Here is a 25,589-nt window from a genome sequence, read left to right on the forward strand (position 1 = left end):
AAGGGGAAAGGGGGAGTACATTACATCAAGGGAGCACCCTGTGGGACAAAAGAATCCAGACTGCAGGGCATAAGTACCAGGACTTTCTGCTTGTGAGAAGTCTCTTTCAGCACAGGCACAGGTTCAGAATGGAAAGGCTGAGGCTATAGCCCAACAATCAGGCCACCCTGGTGCTCAAGAAGGGTCTTGGAGAAAGGAACTTCCCCTCACTCACCAGTGCAGACAAGATGGGGCTTCTCCCATGAGAGGTCAGCATGAGGGAACCTTTAGACAGCCTTTCTGGAACACTTCAGGGTGACTGCACCCCCACAGAAGAAGGGCCTTTCAGGTTCAGTCTTGCATGAGGTATAGAGTCACAGTCCCTCTCTACATGGAACATCAGCATTCCTGTAGATGAAAAGGTTGCCTGTCTGAATAGCTGAAACACTGGGTGAGGAGCGTGACTGGTAGGTGGATTGATTTCCTGCTGGTCTGCTAGGGGAGCTGAGGTAGCTTCCTCCTGTCCCCCTGAAAAGACCTTGGTGTGTTTCACTGAGAGCTTCCTCAGCCACCTCTATCAATGCTGGAACCTCTGCCCACCATTGGGGTACAGTATTTACCCACATGCTTTGGCCATAGTTGGTTTTTACCCACAGATATTTCCTACTAGTCTGAAGCCTGAACTGTTTAACCCAGTGAATAAAATACTGAGAGAGAAAATAAATAAATAAATAAATACACATGACTAGAAAACAAGATAAACTTCAGGAGACCACTGCCATTCCAGAGCCACAGGAAACAGTAAAACTGTTCACACACTAAGCACATTGCTACTGCAACCAGCACCCAAGAAAGTCATCATACAAAGACTCTATAATCAAGACACTCAAATTCATCACCACTCAAAGCACCCAGAGCCAAGTTAAGTTACAATCAACAATAAACATTAAACACATGTCCTCAAAAAGTAAAAAAAGAAATACAAATAAAAGTAGAATCAAATATAAAATAAAAAATAACTGGAAGAAATAGTCTTCCTAAATGAAAATAAACCAGAAAAATAATTCAAGCAATATGAAAAAACAGAGTCTGAGAACACCACCAGAAGATCACACTAGCTCTCCAGCAATTGATTCAAACCAAAATGAAATATTTTAAATCCCAGATAAAGAATTCAAAGGGTTGTTTATGAAGTTACTCAAGAAAACACAAGAGAAGTGAAAGTGAACATGAATTAAGAATTTAGGATATGAATAAAACATTTTCTAAGATGATAGATATTTTAATGAAAATTCAATCACAATTTCTGGAAATGAAGGACACACTTAGGGAATTACAATATGCAGTGAACAGTTTTAACAATAGACTAGTCCCACTATAGACTAGTCCCACTATAAGAAATAATTTCAGTTCTCAAAGACAAGCCTTTTGAGTTAACCCAATCAGACAAAAATAAAACAGAATTAAAAGAAATGAAAAATGTCTCCAAGAAATATGGTATTATAAAATGGCCAAGCCTAAAAATCACTGGTGTTCCTGAAGGAGAAGAAAAGGCAAAAAGTTTTGAAAACTTATTTGAGGAAATAATCAAATAAAACTTCCCTGACCTTGCTAGACATTAATACATCCAAACATAAGAAGCTCAAAGAACTACTTGGAGATTCATGGCAAAAATAATGACATCATCAAGGCATATAATCATCAGGCTATCTAAAGGTAACATGTAGGAAAAAATTCTAAGAGCAGTGAGACAAAAGCATGAGGTAACCTATAAAGGAAAACAGTAAACTTCTCAGCAGAAACCTTACAAACCAACAATATTTGGTCTCCTTAAACAGAATAAATATTAATAATAATTTCTATCCAGCAAAACTGAGTTTCATAAATGAAGGAGAAATAGTCTTTTTCAGACAGACAAATGCTGAGGGAATTTGTCACTACCAGACCATCTCTACAAGAAATGTTTAAATGAGTTATAAATATTGAAACAAAAGATTGATATGCAGTAGAAAGAAACTCTTGAAAGCATAAAATTTACAGGGCCTATAAAACAATAACATAATGTGGAAAACAAAGTAGGTAATAATCAACATGATGACTGGAACATTATGTGACATCTCAGTATTAATGTTGAAGTAAATGATCTTAACGCTCCACACTTAAAAGATACAGATTGGTAGAATGAATACAAAATTACAACCAAATATCTGCTGTCTTCAAGAGACATCCCTATCATGTAAGGATTCTTATAGACTCTAAGAGGTAGAAACAGATATTCCAGCCGGGCGTGGTGGCTCACGCTTGTAATCCCAGCACTTTGGGAGGCCGAGGCGGGCGGATCACGAGGTCAGGAGATCGAGACCACGGTGAAACCCCATCTCTACTAAAAATACAAAAAAATTAGCCGGGCGTGGTGGTGGGCGCCTGTAGTCCCAGCTACTCAGAGAGGCTGAGGCAGGAGAATGGCGTGAACCTGGGAGGCGGAGCTTGCAGTGAGCCGAGATCGGGCCACTGCACTCCAGCCTGGGTGACAGAGCAAGACTCCTTCTCAAAAAAAAAAAAAAGAAAAAGATATTCCATGCAAATGGAAACCAAAAGTCAGAAGGAGTAGCAACTCATATTAGAAAAAACAAACTGTAAACAACAACACTTAAAAAGAGAAAGAAGGCCATTGTATCATGATAAAAAGTTTAATTTAACAAGAAGGTATAACAATTTAAAATACATACGTCCCTAATTTTGGAGCCCTCATATTTATAAAACAATTATTACTAGACCTACTAAAATAGACAGCAAAACACTAATAGTTGGAGATTTCAACAGTCCATACATAGCACTAGACAGATTATCAAGGGAGAAAATCAGAAAAGAGACACTGAACTTAAGCTGCACTCTAGAACAAATGGACCTAACGTATATTTACAGAACATTCTACCTAAGAACTGCAGAATAAACATTCTTTTCATCAGCACATGTACCATTCTCCAAAATAGACCATATGAAAAGCCACCAAAAAGTCTCAATAAATTTTAAATAGTCAAAATCATATGCAGTATCTTTTTATATCACAGTGGACTAAAACTATAAATCATTTTCAAAAGTAACCATGAAAACTATGTATACACATGGAAATTAAACAATCTGGTCCTGAGTAATTTGGGGGTTAAAAATGAAATCACAGTGGAAGTTTAAAAATTATTTGTAATGAATGATAACAGTGACACAAGTTATCAAAAACTCTGGGATGCAGCAAAAGCAATGCTATGATTAATGTTTATACTGATAAATATATACACCAAAAATTCTAAAAGATCACATATTGACAACTACCTTCATACCTCGAGGAACTAGAAAAATAATGGCAAATCAAACCCAAAGCTAGCAGAAGAAAAGAAATAACAAAATTCTGAGAAGAACTAAATGAAATTGAAATAGAAAATAGAAAATGTCAATGAAATGAAAAGTCGATTCCTTGAAAAGACAAAAAATTGATAGACCATTAACTACATTAACCAGAAGAAATGATTCAAATAATCTCAATTAGAAATAAAAATGGAGACATTACAACTGAAAGCACAGAAATAAAAAAGATAATTGGAGACTACGATAAATACCTCTATGCAGGAAAACTAGAAAATTTAGAGAAATGGGTAAATTCTAGGAAACATTAAATCCTCTTAGTTGAATCAGGAAGAAACAAAAACCCTGGGCAGACTAATAATAAGCAGTGAGTTTAAGTCAGTAATAATAATAATAATTTACCAACAACAACAACAACAACAACAAAAAAGCCCAGGATCAGACAGATTCAAAGTCAAATTCTGTGAGACATTCAAACAACAATTGGAACCAATCCTACTGAAACAATTTCAAAATATCTAGGAGGAGGGAATCCTTCTTAACTGATTCTATGAATCCAGTAACTCCTTGACAAAAAATAGAAAAGAACATTAAAAATTAAAACTACATACCAATATCACTGATGAAAATAGTTGCAAAATTCCTCAAAAATATAGTAGCAAACTGAATCAAACAGTACATTAAAAGACAATTCCCCGTGATCAAGTGGGTTTCATCCCAGGTATGCAGGGATGGTTAAACATATGCAAGTCAATATACATTATTCATCACATAAACATAATTATAAACAAAAACCATATGATCATTTCAATAGATGCAGAAAAACCATTTGATAAAATCCAGCAACGCTTTATGATAAAAATCCTCAACAACCTAGCTATAGAAGGAACATACATGAAAGTAATAAAAGACATATAGGAAAAACCCATAGCCAACATTATACTGATTGAGAAAGAGTTGAAAGCATTCTCCCTAAGAACTGGAGCAAGACAAAGATGCCCACTTTCACCACTTCTATTAAACATAATACTGGAAGCTCTACCCAGAGCAATTAGGCAAAAGACATGAATAAAGGGCACCCAGATGGGAAAAAAGGAAGTCAGACTATTTTCATTTGCCAATGATAAAATCTTACACCTAACAAACCCTAAATGCTCCTCCCAGATCTGATAAGTGAATCCAGTAAAGTCTCAGTTTAAAAAATCATTGTACACAAATCAGTAGCACTGATATACACCAACAATGACCAAGCTAAGAATAAAATCCAGAATAAAATCCAATTTCTTTTACAATAGCTGAAAAATAAAATAAAATATCTAGAAATATATGTAACCAAGGAGGTGAAAGATCTCTACAAGGAGAACTACAAAACACTGTTGAAATAAATCAGTAGATGAATGGATAAAGAAAATGTTGTATGTTTACAAAACAGAGTACTATTCATTCTTTAAAAAGAATGAGATCCAGTCAATTTCAAAAACATGGATAGAACTGAAGATTATTATGTTAAGTGAAATAAGCCAGGCATGCAAAGACAAACATCGCATGTTCCCACTTGTTTGTGGTATCTAAAAATCAAATCAACTGAATTCATGGACATAGAGAGTTGAAGGACGTTTACCAGAGGCTGGGAAGGGTAGTGGGTGGTTAGTGGGGGGGCAGGTGGGAATGGTTAATGGGTACAAAAAATAGAATAAATTAGACCTACTATTTGATAGCATAATTGGGTGATTATAGTCAATAATAACTTAATTGTATCATCTTAAATAACATAAAGAATGTAATCAGATTGTTTGCAATACAAAGGATAAATGCTTGAGGGAATAGACACCCCATTCTTTATCATGTGCTTATTTCACATTGCATACCTGTATCAAAACATCTCATGTAACCCCATAAATACATACACCTACTGTGCACCCACAAAAACATTTAAAAATAACTTAAAAATTAAAGAAAGAAATCACAGGACACGAACAAATGGAAATACATACGATTCTCACAGATTGGAAGAAGCAATATTGTGAAAATGACCATACTGCCCAAAGCTATTTACAGATTTGATAAAATTCCTATCAAAACACTAACATCATTTTTCACAAAATTAGAGAAAACAATCCTAAAATTCATATGGAACAAAAAAAAACCATATAGCCAAAGCGATCCTAAGTAAAAAGAATAAATCTGGAGGCATCACATTACCTGACTCAAATTATACTATAAGGCTATGGGAACTAAACCAGTATGCTACTAGCATAAAAGTAGATACATAAACCAATGGAACATAATAGAGTACGGACAAATAAAGCCAAATACTTACAACCATCTGATCTTCAACAAAGCATGCAAGCACATTAACTCAGGAAAAGACACCCGATTTAATAAATGGTGCAGGGGAAAATAGATAGCCATGTGTAGAAAAACGAAGTTAGATACCTATCACTCATCTCATATAACAATCAACTCAAGTTGGATTAAAGACTTAAATCTAAGAACTGAAATCATAAAAGTTCTGGAAGAAAACCTAGGAAAAACTCTTCTGGACAATGACCTAGGCAAATAATTTTTTTTAAATTTTATTATTATTATACTTTAAGTTTTAGGGTACATGTGCACAACATGCAGGTTTGTTACATATGTATACATGTGCCATGTTGGTGTGCTGCACCCATTAACTTGTCATTTAGCATTAGGTATATCTCCTAATGCTATCCCTCCCCCCTCCCCCCACCCCACAACAGTCCCTGGAGTGTGATGTTCCCCTTCCTGTGTCTATGAGTTCTCATTGTTCAATTCCCACCTATGAGTGAGAACATGCGGTGTTTGGTTTTTTGTCCTTACAATAGTTTGCTGAGAATGATGGTTTCCAGTTTCATCCATGTCCCTACAAAGGACATGAACTCATCATTTTTTATGGCTGCATAGTATTCCATGGTGTATATGTGCCACATTTTCTTAATCCAGTCTATCGTTGTTGGACATTTGGGTTGGTTCCAATTCTTTGCTATCGTGAATGGTGCTGCAATAAACATACGTGTGCATGTGTCTTTATAGCAGCATGATTTATAATCCTTTGGGTATATACCCAGTAATGGGATGGCTGGGTCAAATGGTATTTCTAGTTCTAGATCCCTGAGGAATCGCCACACTGACTTCCACAATGGTTGAACTAGTTTACAGTCCCACCAATAGTGTAAAAGTGTTCCTGTTTCTCCACATCCTCTCCAGCACCTGTTGTTTCCTGACTTTTTAATGATAGCCATTCTAACTGGTGTGAGATGGTATCTCATTGTGGTTTTGATTTGCATTTTTCTGATGGCAAGTGATGATGAGCATTTTTTCATGTGTTTTTTGGCTGCACAAATGTCTTCTTTTGAGCAGTGTCTGTGCATATCCTTCGCCCACTTTTTGATGGGGTTGTTTTCTGCTTGTAAATTTGTTTGAGTTCATTGTAGATTTTGGATGTTAGCCCTTTGTCAGATAAGTAGGTTGCAAAAATTTTCTCCCATTCTGTAGGTTGCCTGTTCACTCTGATGGTGGTTTCTTTTGCTGCGCAGAAGCTCTTTAGTTTAATTGGATCCCATTTGTCAATTTTGGCTTTTGTTGCCATTGTTTTTGGTGTTTTAGACATGAAGTCCTTGCCCATGCCTATGTCCTGAATGGTAATGCCTAGGTTTTCTTCTAGGGTTTTTGTGGTTTTAGGTCTAACATGTAAGTCTTTAATCCATCTTGCATTAATTTTTGCATAAGGTGTAAGGAAGGGATCCAGTTTCAACTTTCTACATATGGCTAGCCAGTTTTCCCAGCACCATTTATTAAATAGGGAATCCTTTCCCCATTGCTTGTTTTTGTCAGGTTTGTCAAAGATCAGATAGTTGTAGATATGCGGCATTATTTCTGAGGGCTCTGTTCTGTTCCATTGGTCTATATCTACAAGGCTACAGTGACCTAGGCAAATAATTTATGACTAAGACCTCAAAACCAAATGAGACAAAAACCCCATAAATTAATAAATGAGGCCTAAACCAAAAAGCTTTTGCACAGTAAAAGAAATAATCATCAGAGTAGTCAACCCACAGAATAAGAGAAATTAGTTGCAATCTATGCATCCAACAAAGAATTAAGGTCCAGATTCTACAAGGAATGCAAGCAGATCAGCAAGAACAAAACAAATTATCCCATTCAAATGTGGGCAAGTGACATGAATGGACATTCTCAGAAGATATACAAATGGCCAAAAAATGTATGAGAAATGCTCAACATCACTAATCATCAGGGAAATGCAAATTAAAACCACAATGAGATACCACCTTACCCCAACCAGAATGATCATTATTAAAAAGTCAAAAAACAGTAGATGTTGACATGGATGTGGTGAAAAGGGAATATTTACACACTGCTGGTTGGAATGTAAATTTGTACACCTTCTATGGAAGAAAGTATGGAGTTTTCTCAGAGAACTACAAGTAGATCTACCATTCAATCCAGCAATCTCACTACTGGGTATCTATCTAAAGGAAAAGTAGTTATTATATCAAAACAACATCTGCTTGCATATGTTTACTGCAGCACAATTCACAATTGCAAAGATATGGAGCCAATCCTAAGTGCCCATCAACTGATGATGGATAAAGAATATCTGCTGTATGTGTGTGTAATATATACATATATGTGTAATATATATGTGTAATATATATGCATATATTACACACGCACAACCCATGGAATACTACTCAGCCATAAAAAACTATGAAAGTATGTTTGTTGCAGCAACGTAGATAGAACCAGAAGCCATTATTCTAAGTGATATAATTCAGAAATAAAAAACCAGATATCCTATGTTCTCACTTATAAGTAAGAGCTATGCTATGGGTGCATAAAGGCATACAAAGTGGTATAATGGACAATGGAGACTCAGGAAAGTGTATGGTGGAAGGAGGCTGAGGGATAAAAAACTTCATATTGGGTACAATGTACACTACTCAAGTGATGAGTGCACTAAAATTTCAGACTTCACCACTCTACAGTTTATCCATGTGAAAAAAAACACTTGTACCCCTAAAACTATTGAAATAAAATTTCAGACAAGAAAACAAAACAAAACAAAAAACCCAGTGAATTGGACAAAGAAAATGTGGTAAATTTACCATGGAATATTACATAGCCATAAAAAGAATGAAATCATTTTCTTTACATTTCCTTTGCAGAAACACAGGTATGCACAGACATAAAGATGGCAACAATAGACACTGGGGACTACTAGAGCAGGAGAGATGGAGTGAGGCAAGAGCTGCAAACTAACTATTGGGTGCTATGCTCAGTACCTGGGTAATGGGATTCATTGTACTAAAGCTCAGCATCACACAATATACCAGTTAACGAACCTGCACATGTATCTCCTGAGTCTAAAATAAAAGTTGAAATTTTAATAAATAATAAGAAATAAAAAGTTAAAAATCATGCCAGAAACTTTGAGAAATTATCTCTAAATACATATGATTTATAAGATCTTAGTATAAAAATCTATATATAATTCCTAAAGATAAATAGACAATCAACCCTAGAATAACATACAAAATGAATATGAATAATACATTAATTAAAAAATATTCCTGAATGTCTTACAAACATATGGAAAGATGCTATTTCTCACTATTAGTCAAGGAAATATATGTTAAAAATAATGAGATCTCATATTAAATAATTTGGCAAATGTTATGGACATCATCACAAGTGTTGACAAACATAAAAAAAAAAAAAACAGACTGGCCAGAAATAACAGTACTATGTTAAATAGGAGTGGTGAGAGAGGGCAAACTTGTCTTGTGCCAGTTTTCGAGGGAAATGCTTGCAGCTTTTGCCTCTTCAGTATGATATTGGCTGTGGGTTTGTCATATATGGATCTTATTATTTTGAGGTATGTGCCTTCAATACCTAGTTTATTGAGAATTTTTAGCATGAAGAGATACTGAATTTAATTGAAGGCATTTTCTGTATCTATTGAGATGATCATGTGGTTTTTGTCTTTAGTTCTGTTTATTGATTGGCACATGTTGAACAAACCTTGCATCCCGGGGATGAAGCCAACTGCATTGTGGTGGATAAGCTTTTTGATGTGCTGCTAGATTCAGTTTGCCAGTATTTTATTGAAGTTTTTTGCATGGATGTTCATTAGGGATATCGTCCTGAAGTTTTCTATTTTTGTTGTATTATGAAAATGGCCATACTGTCCAAAGTAATTTATAAATTCAATGCCATTCCCATTAAACTACCATGGACATTCTTCACAGAATTAGAAAAAAACTATTTTAAAATTCATATGGAACCCATAAAGAGCACATATAGCCAAGAAAATCCTAAGCAAAAAGAAAAAAACTGGAGGCATCATGCTATAAGAGTTCAAACTATACTACAAGACTACAGTAACCAAAACAGCACAATACTGGTACAAAAACAGACACATTGAGTTAATAACTGGTGTTAAGTGAACTGGCTAGCCATATGCAGAAAATTTAAATTGGACCTTTTTCTTACACCTTATACAAAAATTAACTTAAGATGGATTAAAGACTTAAATGTAAAACCCAAAACTATAAAAACCCTAAAAGAAAATCTAGGCACTACCATTCAGGACATAGCACGGGCAAAGATTTCATGATGAAAACACCAAAAACAATTGCAACAAAAGCAAAAATTGACAAATGGGATCTAATTAAACTAAAGAGTTTCTGCATAGCAAAAGAAACTATCAGCAGAGTGAACAGACACCCTATAGAGTGAAAGAAAATTTTTGCAATCTATGCATCTGGCAAAGGTCTAATATCCAGAATCTACAAGAAGCTTAAGCAAATTTACAAGAAAAAAACCAAACAGCCCCATTAAAAAGGGGGCAAAGGACAGGAACAGACACTTCTCAAAAGAAGACATTCATGCAGCCAACAAACATATGAAAAAGCATATGTAAAAAAAGTTCAACATCTCTGATTATTCGAGAAATGCAAATCAAAACCACAATGAGAATGCCAACTATTAAAAAGTGAAGAAACAGTAGATGCTGGCAAGGCTACAGAGAAAAAGGAACACTTTTACACTGTCGGTGGGAATGTAATTTAGTTCAACCATTGTGGAAGACAGTGTGCTGATTCCTCAAAGATCTAGAAGCAGAAATACCATTTGGCCCAGCAATCCCATTACTGGATATATACCCAAAGGAGTATAAATCATTCTATTATAGAGATACATGCATGTGTATGTCAACTGTAGCACTATTCACAATAGCAGTGACATGGAAACAACCTAAATGCCCATCAATGATAGATTGGTTAAAGAAAATGTGGTATGTATTCATCATGGAATACTACACGGCCATTAAAGGAATGAGATCATGTCCCTTGCAGAGACATGGATGGAGTTGAAAACCATTATCCTCAGCAAACGAATGCAGGAACAGAAAACCAAACACTGCATGTTCTCACTTATAAGTGGGAGCTCAACGATGATAACACATGGACCCATGATGGAGAACAACACACACTGGGGCTTGTCAGGGGGAGAGGGGGGAGGGAGAGCATCAGGAAGGATAGCTAGTGAATAATGGGCTTACTACCTAAGTAATGGGTTAATCTGTGCAGCAAACCAGCATGGCACATGTATACCTATGTGACAAACCTGCCCATCCTGCACATGTACACTGGAACTTAAAAGTTAATGGAAAAAAAAGAGAAACAGACTCATACACTGCTTGTGGGTACATAAATTATAACAACATATTAGAAAGCAAATCAGCAAGCAAATTTACTTAAGATGGCATACTTAACAATTACAGTTCTAGGAGTATAATTTAGATTAAGGTTTTTTATCCTAAGCACTATTGAGATTTTCGGCTAGAGAAGTGCTTGATGTGGGGACTTTTTTACACAGGTATATTTAGCAGAATCCCTGAACAGTACCCACTTGATGCCATTAGCACCTGCCACCACCAATTGTGACAACCCTAAATAGCCCTAGATATTGCCAAATGTCCTCGAGAGGGAGGGGGAGCAAAATAATCTCTGTGTGAGAAGCACTGAACTAGAGAAATTTGAAAAACTCTCACACACACAAAGAGATATACCATTATGTGTTGAATTGTGTCTCCCACCAATTTACATGTTAGAGTCCTAATGTTCAGTACATCAGCATGTGACCTTATGCGGAAATAGGGTCATTGCACATGCAATTAGATAATATGAGGTCATTAGGGTAAGCTGTAGTCCAATATGACTGGTGTTATTACAAGAAGAGAAAATTTGGATATAGGCATAAAGAGAAGACAATGTCACGAGATAAAGGGGAAAAAATGGCCATCTACAATCCAAAAACAGAGGACCAAACTGATCTTTCTCTCACAGCCCTCAAAAGGGACCAAGTCTACCAATACCTTTATTTTGGACTTTTAGACTCCAAATTTTTACTTTTGAAAAGTAAAAAAATTAAAATTAGTTTGCTTTAATTTGTAAATTCTCTTCATAGACTAATGGTGAGACAACACACCACCAGTTTGTGGTATTTTGTCAGAAACAGTGACAAAGTAAATTACAAGCACTCCTTAGTAAATTAATACTAACGTGTAAGAATGTTTATTGCATCATTATTTATAAAATTTGGCATCTATACAAAATCTAAGAATAAAATAATTACTTGTAGCATATTCATACTTTTGAAAAGTATGCAGAAATTATAAATGAAATGGCACTATATATATTAAAATGTCTGCATGTAAATAATATTGAGTAAAACTATAATGTGCAAAATAACTTTCACATTATTACATCATTTATATAAAGCAGAGAAACATGCAAAGCCTCACACAAGCAAAAGCAAATTGAAATGGTAAACAACAAATTCCAGACAGTGACTAACATGTGGGTAAAGAAGGAAGGGAATGAAATTATAAAGGCACAGATATTCAGTGAAAGCCATCTTTATTTTTCCTATATTAAAACGTTTATACCAAGTGTGGTGAAATGTTGAGATTTGTTAAGGCTATGTGTTGATTCCATCTGTGTTCATTTATTTTTCTTCATATTTTAAATTATCAACATCTCACATAAATGTTTCTCATATTAATCTTTAGTCAAAATTTCTATAATTATTATGGCTGAGTCAAAACTGATGAATATGTTTAAGACTTTCGTTACACATTTTCAAATTGTCATCTTTAAGTTTGCATCAACTTACATTTTCAATAACAGTGCATGGGAGAGATGGTTTTATTTACTCTTAACCATAATGGTATTACCATTATGTTTAGATTTCATAATTTAATTAATGCAAATGGAACCTCAAAGTTTTTATCAATTTATATTTTTATGTTACTTTGACTTCTGGTAATATTTGATGTGTTTGTTTTAACAGATGTCACTTGTATATTTTATTTTGTAAGTTGTGAGTGTATATAGTTTGGTAGTTTATTAAACTTTACTGAGGTTTGGTTTATGTTTAAGGAATTGCCTTATTTTCAGTTTACAGTTCTATGAGTTTTGATAAATGTGTTTACACATATGATCATCACAACACTTAAAATATAGAATATATCTACCACCCTATAAAATTCCCTCATATCCCTTTGCACTTATTTCCTTCACCCCAGCCCCAGCAATCATTGATCTTATATCACTATCAATTTGTTTTGCCTCTTCTTGAACTTTGTATAATGGGATCATACTCTGTGTGCTCTCTAGTTTCTGACTTTTTTCTCTCATCTTGGTGTTGATTTTTGCTTTAATTTGTAAATGCTCTTCATAGACTAAAATATTAACCTTTTTCATGTTATATGTGTTATAAAATTTATCCAAATTTGCCCTTGCCCTCTTATATTTACTTAAGAATACTTTAAACGTTTAGATGTTTATAATATATACCTAATAAATTATGTTAACATTTTCTATTAGAGATTCTGCCTTTTCATAGAATGTGCTTAGATGCTTTTCAAAACCTGAAATCAGAGTTTTATCAGTGTGAAAAAGTGTGAGTAGGGAGAATGACTCTGGTGCACTGTGTCTCACCATATGTGAATAGTGCTTTCTGAAGTGTTTTGAAGGGGTGATCTTGTATAGGGGATGCTCTTTTCTCACTTTAATGTCAATGGAAGAGTCTTCGACATCACCAGGGTACCCAATACGAATTATCTGTCACTTAGGGAAACACAGGGGACTGATGCTTGATTCATACATAAGAAATATAAAGGAAGAGAATTTGGCTAAAAGGCTTGTGGCAGCAGAATAGAGGGCTTCAAATTAGGAGGGAATGATGCACCTGCCAACAACAAATCAAACAAATACATGTTAGTGACAAGATACCAAACATGTATGAGAAAACCCCATAAACCTAAGGAGCCCTAATGCCAGTGGAATATAAATGTCTTATATGTGACTGGTGCTATATTTCACCAGCATTAGGACTCCTTAGGTTTATGGGGTTTTCTCATGCATGCTTGTTATGTGAGGACTTCAACACTAGAATAGTCAGAAACCACAGTTTGTTAGCTATAAGAGAAGCATTAAGGGCTCAAAGCATAAAAATAGAAAAGAATTAATTAATCATGCTTCTGCATCTTTCAGGACAAGCCAACTTATATTAAACTACCCCCAAATCTCAGTGGCTTACCACAGTCAAAGTTTATTTTCCACTCACACAAAGTCTAATGCAGTGGGTGCTGGTTTGGATGTTCTCCTGCTCAACTGTCTTTCAGGTGAGGAACTCAGGGACCTGGGTCCCTTCAGCCCTGTTGTTCTGACATCTTGAGGTTCTTTACTTCCAGGCTTATCTATAGTTCCATTTATATTCCTATATTAACTGTATCTATATTCATATATTATATAAATAAAATCCTACACATTTTCAAGAGTCTGAGTTTTTAAAATTCTAAAAGAAAAGCTAAATCTCAACAATTTTTCTCTCAAGATAATATAAAAAATACAGATTTTTATTTGCAGGCATTTCTTTGCAATGATCAGAGGAAGTGTCCAGTTACTACAACCAGAATTCACTGAGAGATATATAGAGGTTAATGAATATAACCAGAAAACAATAAATCAGCCAGCATTTGAGGAAAATGAACACTATGAAAGAAAAGTAGCGACCTCAATAGAAAACTAAAGAATTAACCTCCAGGAAATAAAGTTAATACAGGAAATGGAAGAAAGCTTACAGTAAGTCCATTTTATATCCATAGAAAAATTTTAGTATATTTTATCCATTTAAACAGGGTACTATAAAATAAAACATAAAAATTAATGGTAAAAATCAGATATATGAAATTACTGAAATTATAAAATTTCATATATATAATTACAGAAATTATAAAATTATAGACACTGAAATTATAAAAACACTTCAATACATGTCGATGAATAACAGAATAGACTCAGCTAAGGATGTATAAAGCTCTCTAAAAGACATAAAAGAGGTATTCTCCAAGAATGCAGTACAAATGGACAGGGATCATATAAGAGGAGAGCTCTTATTCCAACATGTATCTAATCAGACTTCCATAAAGATAGAATAAAAGGAAATAACTTTGATGACTAGAAATCTGCCATTACTATGGATATATACAAGTCACATGTTCTACTCATCTCTCATATCCAGTTTATCAATGAATACCTTATCTTATTTCCAACTAGTAATCAGAGTGGACTTTTAAAGTATAAATGAGAGCACTTTATCTTTGTTTTAGTCATCCATTGCTTCTCATTGTATGTCGGAAAAATAATATTCTGCACCAAGTCTCCCAGTATCCTACTCTTCCTTTCCTTACAATATATCCATTACAATGACCACTTGTTATTTCCCAGAAAACCTCAAGATGCATTCTGTCTCTTGGTCTTTGGTCTCACTGTTCCTTTTGCCTAGACTACTCTCCCCAACTCATACCCAAGCTTTTCACAAATCTTCCTCCTAGGCATTCTTCAGACTAATATTACATACCAACTTCTTAGGGATGTTTACACACATAACAATAAGTATTTAATTTCTGTGGCTATTCTTTATCATAGCTTACTGTGTATCTTCTTTACAAATTTATCAGGATATGTAGGTTAAGAAATTTTTTTTTAAATTTTGCATACTTGTTGTCTAACACAATGAAATATAATTTCCAAGAGAATAGAGGTCTTTTCTATCCAGTTCCCCGTTGCATTTCCATCATTTTTATAGTGCCTAGTCTAGCACAGGATAAGTGCTTACTATATTTGCTAAATGAATATATGTACTATTTCATTTGAAAGGATCCACTAAGATTTTAAAGCAATTCATTAAAAATAGTGTGCATTTTTACCTACATAGTTATGGTAAAATTTCAGAATTCAAAGGATGAAGAAAACATATTAAAAAAATAAGAGAGCAAATTAACAATGAGCTGTCAAAGACTGGACACTTTCACAACTCTGAAATCTAATTCAAAACACAGCAAATAGGAATCTACTTAATAAAGGAAAGGATAAATGAATTTCAGTAAGACAGCACTGTGACATTTTTGATAACCATCTCATAACCCCCATTCTTCAGCATGGTGGCAGTGGCTATGAATATGATGGCCTACATTTTTGATGTGGCTAACTTGAGACAAGAGGCTAATAATAAAGAACTTGTTCTTAACATACTGTGTTCATGTGTTTTGACCTCTCTGGTGGTTCCCTGAGGAATCACACAGACTCACATTTGTTTTGCCCCAATCTCAGGGCTCGAGTAAATTTCCATGTTGCAGAGGTATCTGTCAAAATACTTTAAAACATTCGTTTCCATAACTACCAGGGAGTAGGTGACAGATGGGGCAAACGGATGACAAATCCAAAATCCTGGAAATGAGAAGGCTGAGAAGGTCCAGAATGAAGATATGAGTATTAAGTCACTTAAGAAAACCTTTTAGGTCACTGACTGATTGATCACTGACACAATGGAAAACACAGAATTTAGTTAATATACACAAAAGATAGTCATCACAAAAAGTTTTAGAAAGTTGCTACAAAAATGGATGACTGCAGGCCTCAACAATCAACAATAGCAAACCCTGAGGGAAGGAGATTTAAGTTCCAAAATACTCTTCAGGATGCCGAGCTTAAGTAGAAAATTTCAAGACATACAAACAGAAAAATAAATCCCATCCAGAGGTAAAAAAAAAAAAAAAAAATGACTTAAGCTGTTCTTTGGGGAACCTAGATATTCAATTAACTACACAAAGATTATAAATTAACTTTCTGAAATATGCTCAAAGAGCTTAAGGAAACTGGACAAATAACTAAAGTACAGCAGGAAAATTATGTATGAACAAATAAGAATATCAATAGAAACAGAGAATATAAAAGGTATCAAAGTAAAATTCTGAAGATGTAAAGTATAATAACTCCAATGTAAATATCACTGAAGGATTCAAGAAATTTAAATAGGTAGCAGAAAATATCTGTGAACTTGAAGGTAAAAAATGGAAATTATCCACCCTGATAAGCAGAAAGTAAAAAGAATGAAGAGAAGTGAACATAGCCTAAGGCTTTTGTGGGACACCATCAAAAATACCAACATACACAATGGAGTCTCAGAAAGAGAAGAGATAAAGAAATGGGAATAAAACAGATTTGAGGACCTAAAAGTCAAAAACAATTTAAATGTTATTAAAGACATGCATCTACACATCCAAGAAGTTCAATTAACTTCAAATAGGAGAAATTCAAAGTGATCAACACAAAGGCACATTATAATAAAATTGTCATAAGCCAAGAAGGAGAGAATCTTGAGCACCAGAAGTGACTCCTTATGTACAAAGAATTGTCAGAAATATTAACAGCACATTTCTCATCAGAAAATATGGAAGCCAGAAGGCAATGGAATGACATATTAAAAGTGATGTAAGAACAAAACCTGTCAACTAAGAATTCTGTATCTTGCAAAGTTGTTTGTCAAAAATAAGAGATATTAGAACATTCCCTATAAACAAAAGCTGAGAAAGTTTGTTACTTGAGTACCTGCCTTACAATAATTATTTATTTGAGTTCTTAAGACTGAAAGAAACACTGGACAGTAAATCAAAAGAATACAGAGAAATGAAGAAATTTGGTAAAAGTAAATACATAAGAAAATATAAAAGCCAGTATTATTATATTTCTGGTTTGTGACTTTTTATTTTATATGTTATTTTAAAAAGTAATATGTTAAAAGATTATTATAAATATAAATAGGAAAACAATGTACAAAGATGTAATTTATGACAACTTAAAAGGGTGGTAGGGCTCTATAAGATCAGGGTTTTGTAGGTTATTTAAACTAAGTTAATATCAAATAAATTAGATTGTTATATACTTAGGATGCTAACTGTAACTTCCATAGTAACTATTACAAAAATATCTAAAACTACATACATAAAAAAAATTAGAAGAGAATCCAAAAAAAGACTTAAAGACAAATAAGGCAGTAATGGAGGAAATGAAGTAAAAAAGAGTTATGACACACAGAAAACAAATAGCAGATAGGCGACATAAGCAAGATGACTGAATAGGAACACTTGGACTCTCCCACACGGACACACCAATTGAAAAGCAACACACAAATTATTTCCCTTTGTGAGAAATCCAGGAACTAGATGATAGGTTCCTGCAGCTTCATCTTCATGGGTGAGTATGAAACTATCCACATTGAAACCAGTTGGAAAAATAAATACATCCTCTAGCCATAATTCCCACTACCTGGCACAGTAACATATGTTCGGAATAGAACCCCCAGCTCCCAGCTTCTCCGTGAGAGTGAAAGAGATAGACCATACATCTAGCATACTAACACTTCCAGGCGCTACCTGAGGATCTGGCTTCTCTCTCATCTGTTTTGGAAAGCTGATAGAGTCTGACATATGTGTGTCTTCTGGGGGCTACAGAGAACAAAGAAGTGGTTTGAACTAGTGTGTGGGCACTTGCCACAGCTCTTCTACTTGGCTCAGCATAGAATTAGAGTGTGAAAACTACCAACTCTCTGCATCTCCCTGAGGAGGGAAGGAGTTGTATTGCATATGTTATGTCTTAACTTTTCCAAGTGCTATATGAGAGGCTGGCTTCTATCCCACCTATCTCTGAGAGTTTATGAGGCCTGACATTCAAATACCCTGGGGACTACAAAGACAAAATTAGTAGTTTGAGCGGGCATATTAACCATTTGCCACAACTCCTCCCTTAAACTTCGCACAGAGCGAGTGGGTAATAAAATCACCCAAGATTCCAGCTTCAACCAGGGAGAGAAAAGAAATTGACCATGCACTCAAATGCCCTAAATTTTCTAGGGACTGCCAAAATAACTGCTTTATTCCTTTTTTTTTTTTTTTTTTGTAGTTCTAATGTGACCCATTATACTCTAGTCATCTGAGGGCCAGTGAGAACACAGAGAGCAGTTTGAACTAGAATAAAACTGCTGCAATCCCTTTCCCCCAGATCAACATAGAGATAAAAGGCACAATTTCCCAGTTCTCAGCTTCTTCCTGGAGATGGAAAGATTGGAGCAGAGTGTCTAATGATGCACCTTCTCTGAAGCCTTCCTGAGAAACTGGCTTCATTCTTGCTTGTCTTGAAGCACTGAGGGGACCTGCAATACTCTAGATGCTAGGAACAAAGAAAGTGGTGTGGCCTAGCATTAAGGTTTGAGAGACCTCCAGAATGTCTGAATAGGCTAATTGGTAGGAGTTTTCTCCCGTGCAATGCCAGTGCTTGAAGACTGAGAGAGGTGACTCTCTTGTCTAATGTGTTAACAGCAACACAGAGAATCAAAGAAATGAGGAAACAAGAAAATTTGTTCCAAATGAAGGAAAAAGATAAATTTCAGGAAACCAATCATAATGAAATGAGGATATATGATACACCTGACAGAATTGAAAACGACCATTATAAAACTGTTCACAAACGGAAAACACTATATTTAAAGAAGTACAGCTAATATGCTGAGAAAGAAGAGAAAATAGGATCATATTAATTTTTCAATAAAACCATAAAAGACTGAGAAAAATAGGAACTAAGAACAAGGGAAACAAATAGAAAACAGTAACAAATATGGGGGCTTGACATATTCTAGTCTCCTGGGGGCTAGAAAGAATAAATGGTTGGTTTAAACTAGCATAGGATAACTTGCCACAACTTTTCTCCCAAGCTTAGTACAGATATTAATACAACTATACTGGTAACCACATTGGATGTCAATGGTCTAAATGCACCAATTCATACAAAGAGATTGTCAAAATAGAACATAAATCAGGAGCTAAATACAGGTTGCATATAAGGAGCCCACTTTAAATATAAAGATACATATAGAGTCAAAGAAAGTGGATGGAGAAAGATATGCTATGCCAACACTAAATAAAATAAATTGGGAGTAGCTATGTTAATTTCAGAAAGAGCAGACTTTAGAGTAAGGAAAGTTATCAGGTAAAAACAGGGAGATTACATTTTTTAAAACTTTTATTTTAGGTTCTGGGCTATGCGTGCAGATTTGTTATATACGTAAACTGCATGTCTCAGGGATTTGGTGTACACAATATCTCTTCACCCAGGTAATAAGCATAGTGCCCAATAGGCAGTTTTTTTATCCTCTCCTTTCTCCCAGTCCTCTACTCTCAAGTTATCCCTGGGGTCTGTTGTATCCCTCTTTGCATCCATGTGTTCTCAAATTTCAGCTTCCATGTATAAATGAGAACATGCAATATTTGTTTTTCTGTTCCTGTGTGATCTTAATTAGATTAATGGCCTCCAGCTCCATCCATGTTGCTGCGAAGGGTATAATCTTGTGTTTTTATGACGGCTTAGTTTATACACCACATTTTTTTAAATCCGGTGTGCTGTTGATGGGCATTTAGTCTGATTCTATGTCTTTGCCACGGTGAATAATATTGTGATGGACATATGTGTGCATGTGCCTTTATGGTAGAATTACAATAAAGACATGAGTACATGCCCAATATGGGTACATACCCAGTAATGGAATTGCTGGGTGAAATGGTAAATAAGCCCTAGTATTTGAGAGCACTAAAAGGGGATTCTAGTCAATAATTATTTAATTGTACATTTAAAAATAACTAATAGAGTATAATGGAATTGTTTGTAACACAAAGGATAAATTCTTGGGGTGGATACCCAATTTCCATGATGTGATTATTATGCATTGTATGGCTGTAACAAATATCTCACGTATCCCATAAATATATACATCTAATATGTACCAACAAAATTTAAAAATAAATTAATAAAATGAGACATTACATAATGGTAAAGAGATCAGTGCTCCAAAGAGATGTAACAATCCTTAACATGTGTGAGTCTAAAAACAGCGCATCAAAATACATAAGACAAAATCTAACAGAACTTCAAGGAAAAACGGATGAATCTACTATTATTGTTGGAGATTTTAACATCCATCTTTCAGAAATGAACAAGCCAAACCAGCAGAAAATTGGAAAGAGCATAGTTAAACTCAAAAACTCTATCAATCAACAGAATGAAATGTAAATATCTAAGCTACTTCATCCAACATCAGAATACACATTCTTCTCAACCTCACATGAAACATTCACAGGATAGATAAGATTCTGGACAATGAAACACATATTTAAACAGTTAAAATACGAGATATTATACAATGTCTCCTCTTAGACCACAATGAAATACAATTAGACATCAGTGAGCTCACTGAAGTCAGGTAAAAAATGCCTGCACAAATTTAGAGCAGTAAGACATGGCATGAGAACATAAATGAAGAGATTTTTTAAAAAACATTTTAAAAGGTATCAAACGGAAATCATGGAGCATAATTGAACTGAACTGAAAATTTCACTAGAGGGGTTCAAGAGCAAACTTGATTAAGTATAAGAAAAAATTAGCAAACTCAAAGACAGTTTATTGGAAATAATTAAGTCAGAGAAATGAAAATAAAAATTGAGTAAATAAAGTTTAAGGGATTTATGGGACAGTATAAAGTGGACTAATATATACATTATGGAGTCCCAGAAGGAGAAGGGACCAGAAATTTTATTCAAACAAACAGTGGTTGACAAGTTTCAAAATCTGGGGAAGAAAATGACCTACAAATCCAAGAAGCCAGAGGACTTGATATAAAGAGAATACAGTGAAATTTATACCCAGATATATAATCAAATTGCCAAAAATTAAAGACATAAAAAGAGTTTTGAAAGAAGCAATAGAAAAGTGACTTATCACATACCTCTATAAGTTTATAAGAAGGATTTTCTGCAGAAACCTTATAGGCCAGAAGAGAGTGGGATGATATAAAAAGTGAAAAAAAAAACCCTGCATATCAAGAATACTGTACTTGGCAGAACTATCCCTCAAAAACGAAGGAAGAGAGAATTTCTCTGACAAAAAAAAAAAAAAAGTTCAGTTTGTTCACCACAACTAAACCTGCCTTGCAACATATACTAAAGTAACTTCCCAATCAAAAGATATAGGATGGCTGAACAGATTTTTTAAAAATAAGATTTAACTATATACTGTCTACAAGAGATTTACTTTGGATTTAAGAAGACACATAGGCTGAAAATAAAAGATTGTGAAAAGATATTACATGCAAATAAAAACCAAAAGAGAATGAGGGTGGCCATATTAATATCTGGAAAAATATATTGCAAGTCCAAAACTTTAACAATAGACAAAGAAGAACATTACATAATAAAAGATGGATCAGTTCACCAGAAATAGTTGACAATTATAAATAAATATGCACCAAGCATCAGAGAACATAAATATATAAAGCGAACATTGATGGAACTGACAAGAGAAATAGCAATACAATAATAAGAGGAGATTTCAATACTCCATTTCAAAAATGGAAAAAAAAAATCCAGACAGATGATCTATATGGAAGCAGAGGACTTGAATAACACTATAAAATAAGTGGACCTAACAGACATATAAATAATATAACACAGAACAGTAGCAGAATGCACATTATTCTCAAGTTCACATGAATCTTTCCCCAGGATAGATTACATGTTAGGTGACAAAATAAGTTTAACAAACTTAAGAAGAGTAAAATCATAACAAGTATATTTTATATAAAAATTAAATGAAAAAGAATCATGGCCATGTGGATTTTTGAATTTTTATTTTTTTATTTTTATGGGTACAGAGTAGTTGTATATATTTTAGGTGATATGGGGTTTGGATTTGTGTCCCTGCTCAAATCTCATGTCAAATTGGAGGAGGGATGTGGTGGGAGGTGATTGGATTATGGGGTCAGATATCCCCCTTGCTCTTCTTGTGATAGTGAGTGAGTTATCATGAGACATGATGGTTTAAAAGTGTGTGGCACTTCCCCCCTCTCTCTCTCTCCTGCCAACATATGAAGATGGTCCTTGCTTCCTGTTCATCTCCTGCCGTGATTGTAAGTTTCCTGATGCCTGCAAGTCATGCTTCCTGTTAAGCCTGTGGAATTGTGAGTCAATTAAATCTCTTTTCTTTATAAATTACCCAGTCTCAGGTAGTTCTTCATAGCAGTGTGAACACAGACTAACACATAAAATTGGTACCAGGATTGGGGCACTACTGTAAAAATACCTGAAAATGTGAAAGTGACTTTGGAACTGGGTAACAGACACTGGGGTTGGAACATTTTGGAGGGCTCAGAAGAAGACAGGAAAATGAGGGAATGTTTGGAACTTCCTAGAGACTTGTTGAATGGTTTTGATTAAAATGCTGATAGTGATATAAACAATGAAGTCCAGGCTGAGGTGCTCTCAGATAGAGATGAGGAACTTTTACTGGAAACTGGAATAAAGGTCATGCTTGTTATGCTTTAGCAAAGAGACTGGTGGCATTTTGCCCGTGCCCTAGAGATCTGTGGAACCTTGAACTTGAGGGAGATGATTTAGAGTATCTGGTGAAAGAAATTTCTAAGCAGCAAAGAATTCAAGATGTGACTTCACTGTTTCTGAAAGTGTATACTCATACGTGTGTGTGTGAACAAAGAGATTATCTGCTACTGGAACTTGTACTTACAAGGGAAGTATAACATAACAGTTTGGGAAATTTGCAGCTGAGTCGTGGAAAAATGAAAAATCAATTTTCTGGGTAAAAATTCAAGCCTGCTGCATAAATGTGCATAAATAAAGAGTAGCCAAATGTGAATAGCCAACACAGTGGGGAAAATGTCTCCAGAACATTTCAGAGACATTCAAGGCAGCCCCCCTACCCATCCCAGGTCTGAAGATCTAGGAGGGAAAAATTATTTCCCAGGCTAGGCCCAGGGACCTGCTGCTCTGTGCAGCCTTGGGACATGGTACTCTGTGTCCCAGCAGCTCCAGCTCCAAAGATGGCTAAAATGGGCCAAGGTACAGCTCAAGTCATGGCTTCAGAGGATGCAAGCTCCAAGCTTTGGTGGCTTCCATGTGGTATTGGGCCTGTGGGTGCACAGAAAGCAAGAGTTGAGATTTGGGAACCTCTGTCTAGATTTCGGAGGATGCATGGAAATGCCTAGACCTCCAGGCAGAAGTCTACTGCCATGGCAGAGCCCTCAAGCAAAACCTCTATTAGGGAAGTGCAGAGGGGAACTGTGGGGTTGAAGCCCCCATGCAGAGTCCTCAATGGGGCACTGCCTAGTAGAGCTGTGAGAAGAAGGCCACCACCATCCTCCAGAACCTAGAATGATAGATCCACCAACAGCTTGCACCATGCACCTGGAAAAGCTGCAGACAATACCAGCCCACCAAAGCAGCCATGGAGCTTGTACCCTGCAGAGCCACAGGGGTGGAGCTGCCCAAGTCCATGGGAGCCTGCCCCTTGTGTCGATGTGGCCTGGGTGTGAGACAAAGAGTCAAATGAAATCATTTTGGAACTTTACAATTTATGACTGTTCTGCTGGATATCTTGGAAGCAACTATGAGCCTGTAAAATCAATAACTTGTTTTTAATTTTACAGGCTCATAGGCAGAAGGGACTTGCCTTGTCTCAGATGAGACTTTGAACTTGAACTTTTGGGTTAATAATGGAATATGTTAAGACCTTGGGAAACTGTTGGGAAGGCATGATTGTATTTTGAAATGTGAGAAGGACAAGAGATTTAGGAGGGGCCAAGGTGGAATGTTATGGTTTAGATGTGTGTCCCCGCTCAAATCTTATGTTGAACTGAAGGGGGTGGTCTGCAGGGAGGTAATTGGATTATGAGAACAGATTTCCTCCTTGCTGTTCTCATGATAGTAAGTAAATTCTCATGGGATGTAATGGTTTAAAATTGTGTGGCACTTGTCCCCTCGGTCACTCTCTCTCCTGTAAACCTGTGAAGAAAGTCCTTGCTTCCCCGTCACCTTCTGCCATGATTATAAGTTTCCTGAGGCCTCCCAGTCACGCTTTCTGTTAAACTTGTGGAACTGTGAGTCAATTAAACCTGTTTTCTTAATAAATTACCCAGTCTCAGATAGTTCTTTATAGCATTGTGAAAATGGACTAGTACAATAGGTTACATGAGATATTTTGATGCAGACATACAATGCATAATAATCACATCAGGGCAAATGGAAAATCAATGTACTCAAACATTTATCCTTTCTTTGTGTTATAATCAATCCAATTATGCTCTTTAGTTATTTTAAAATGTACAATAAATTATTGTTGACTGTAGTCACCCTGTTGTGCTATCGAATAGTAAGTCTTATTCACTCTATCTATTGTTTTTTGTACACATTAACCATACACATTTTCCCCTCCTCACTACCCTTCCTAGCCTCTGGTAACCTTTCCTCTACCTCTGTCACCAGGAGTTTAATTATTTTAGCTTTTAGATCCCACAAATAAGTGAGAATGTGTGGTTTGTCTTTCTGTGCCTGGCTTATTTTACTTAACATAATGGCCTTCAATTTCATCCAAGTTGTTGCAAATGACAATATTTCACTTTTTATAGCTAAATAGTTCTCTATTGTGTATATGTACCACATTTTCTTATCCATTCATTTGTTAATGGACACTTATGCTGCTTTCAAATCTTGGCTGGAAAAAACATGAGAATGCAGATATGTCTTTGATATATCAAGTTCCTTTGTTTTGGTTTCATACCTAGCAATGGAATTGCTGGATCACATGGTAGCCCTATTTTTAGTTTTTTGAGGAACCTCCAAACTGTTCTCCTTAGTGGTTTTACTAATGTGCATTCCCACCAACAATGTATGAGGGCTCCCTCTACTCTGCATCCTCACCAGTATTTGTTATTGACTCTCTTTTGGATTTAAGCCATTTTAATTG

Source organism: Nomascus leucogenys, chromosome X, assembly GCF_006542625.1.
Source record: "Nomascus leucogenys isolate Asia chromosome X, Asia_NLE_v1, whole genome shotgun sequence".
NCBI classification, from domain to species: domain Eukaryota; kingdom Metazoa; phylum Chordata; class Mammalia; order Primates; family Hylobatidae; genus Nomascus; species Nomascus leucogenys.